Raw genomic sequence first — 3,218 nt, 5'->3', positions numbered from 1 at the left:
TCAACAATCGAGATATCAATATCAAGTCTTTGTCCAACAAAGTTATTCCCATCCAAATGTAATTCCGACAAGAACTTTGAGTTAAGGATTGTAGGAACAACCTTTTCACTTAGGTTGTTATTTGATAGCCTAAGAATCTCCAATGAGATATTGACGCTTAACTCTTTTGGTATTCCTCTGGACAATTGATTATTCGATAGATCTAAACAAAATAAATGACTCATACCACCTAAACAAGGAGAGATATTACCTTTGAATGCATTGGTTGATAAAATTAACTCTTCAAAATGTGGAAAAGTTAAACATATATCTGTTGAGATTTAAGCTTGTATTTTGTTATTAGATATGTCAATTGCAGATAAATCGGGATGAGGAAGTGGTGAGAGTAAGAGAGGACCTGCAAAAGAGTTGCCTGACAAGAAGAGTCCTTCTAACATGAAGGAAGTATCCCCAGGGCATTTCTACTGATAGACAACTCTTCAAGGTTCATTAGATGACACCAATTTGAAAAATTTATAAATTCATGGAAGGAATCTAATTACATTTTGATTTCCAAAAAATAATAAAAGCTGTTAAATTAAAGAAAGCTAATAAAAGACTATCAAAGAGATGTATTCCAGAAATGATGTCAGAGTATATGATTGATAAGAAGAAATTGTGTAATATTAATTTGAGCCAAAATTTACCTTGATTTGATAAGGTGCCAATCAGTCCACAGTGACGCAAAGACAAAGTTTTAAGAGAAGTCAATAGTTTAATGCTTTGCAAAATGTTGCTATTGAGACAAAGTTTTAAGAGAAACAAAGAGACATTAAGATACCAACGATCTCAACGAACGATCTTGATCTTAATGGTAATAGATTGAGAAAAAAAAAAAAGATACCAATGATCTTTTACTTTGGAATATTCCTCTCTCTTGTGACGCATTCTTCACCTCCTACGACTAACTCGATGGTATATCCTTTATCTCACAATATTTCTTATTCCAAATTTTCTAGAGCTCACAATGTATTTCTAATAGCCATCTCTATTACCGATTAGCCAAAGTCATTTTTTCAGGCAGTTAAATCGTAACACTGGCGTGATGCTATGGCCAAGGAGATAACAACATTAGAAACAAACAATACCTGGACCTCAACATCTCTGCCTCTAAGGAAGCGAGCCATTGATTCCAAACGGGTGTACAAAATCAAATACAATCTAGATGGAACAGTAGAACGTTATAAAGCATGGCTAGATGCTAAGAGATATACTCAGATTGAAAGGGTGGATTTTCATGAAACCTTTGCTCTAATTGCAAAATTGCTTCAGTTGAGATTAGAATTATCTAGAAATATTACCTCCACACTGCTCGACATATGCAACTCTGTCTAAAAGTAGAAGTAATTAATGATAAGATGCATGAGAAGTCTTGTTGGAATAAACCAATGAGTTACCTTGAGTAGTCATATTTGTTAGCTTTAAAATTATTATAGTTTTGATTACGACAAAATGATCAAATTTGCTTGAACATTATTTGAGTAATCCTTGACAATTGCTTGAAATGATTTAACTCCCATACATTTGTTCTTGCATACTTATAAGCTTGTATGACTTAGGTGTATGAGTGCTTATGACTCCCCTTCATTAAAGTTTGATCTAAAGATTAAAGGAAAATTTAGATGCACTCATTAATGGGAAGTTTTGAATATCAATTTTAATAATAAAATTTTAAAAAAAAAAGAGAAGGAAGACTAAGTTAAATAGAGTTTGATTGGTCTTCATGTTTAATGTGTGATTCTTTGTTTTGGTTTTTTTGAATATTATGTAAAGAAAACTAGATGCATTGACTAAGGGGGAGCAACTCATTGCGCATAAAGATTTGAAGCATTCATATTGAACATAGACATTGCACTATTAATCTAGGAGTGTTTTGTCATCAACAAAAATAAGAGATGGAGAATGTTGACTCTATATGTTTTTGATGATAGCAAAATATTTCCATTCATTGGTGTCTAATTATATTGTTTAAGCGTGCAAGACAAAAATGTATGTTATTAATAAATTAATCACTCAAAAGCAAATATGAAAACTCATAAAAATAAGCAGCTACAATTGAGCAATGAAACAAGCAGCCTCTAAGTTGAATAATCAAGGGAGTTAGATGGATAAAACTCAAAAGAAAAATTAACGAGTTCAAGCAAATCATGAAACAGAGAACACTTAGTTGACTAAGAGACAGTGTTAGTTGACTAAGAGCTTTCTGCCAGAAATCGAGTTTAGAGACAGAAACGACTTAATCGACTAAGAAGTTTTGTTAGTAGACTAAGAGGCTACTACCAGAAACTAGGTTCAGAGACAAAGCCTACTATCAAAACTTGGGTTTAGAGACAGAGACGACTTAGTCGACTAAGTGATAACAATTAGTGGACTAAGAGCATTCTATCTAACAGTTTGAACTGAACGCTAAAAGATAAAATAACGGCTAGAATTGTTCCCAAACTGTTTGCAACGGTCAGAATCTATCTAGCTACCATCAAAGTTGATTTTTCAAGTATAAAATGCCCTCTTAACAGCCAAAAATCACTTTTGCAGGCTTCCAAGATAAAAAAGAGCTCAAAAATCTCAAGAACACTCTGCATACTTTCTGCACTTCACTCTAATCTTTGTGACAGAGCTAAGAACTTCATTTTGTACCCTCAGATTAGGTTAGTAATCATTGGTACCTTTTTATTTCTCTTTTCCTTGATTGCTTAGAGTGTACGTAAATTTTGATAAAAAAATATTGGAGCTGCTTTAGGTTTTTTTTTATTATTATACCATGAAAAAAAATTGATAATCTAAGCTCAATTGTGAGTTTTTAACATATGGTCACTTTGATATGAATCTTATACCAAACTCCTTAACCTTTTGTGTTGGAAAAAGAATGACAAAAGGAAAAGATTAATTGGGAAACCAAAATTGAAGCCAAAAGCATAGTCCAACCCAAAGACATGCCCATACAGCTACTAACAATGAGCCCAAATCTGTCTATTCTTTCTATGGCTTCATGACCTTAAGACCTCTTGCGGTTGGTGTAAGAACTAATAGTTCCTCGAATTGTCTTTATTTGAGCTTTCACACAATCTTTAACATTAGTTTTCCACATCTTAGCTGAGTTGCTCCCATCAGTTTCTACGTTGCAACATTTCTCAGGCTTTATAAGTCTAGCAATTCTCCCTCATGCTTCTATAGCAAAT

Source organism: Theobroma umbraticum, unplaced genomic scaffold (genome assembly GCF_002168275.2).
Source record: "Theobroma umbraticum cultivar Fairchild unplaced genomic scaffold, ASM216827v3 scaffold_115.0, whole genome shotgun sequence".
Classification (NCBI taxonomy): domain Eukaryota; kingdom Viridiplantae; phylum Streptophyta; class Magnoliopsida; order Malvales; family Malvaceae; genus Theobroma; species Theobroma umbraticum.
This window is presented reverse-complemented; position numbering follows the sequence as displayed.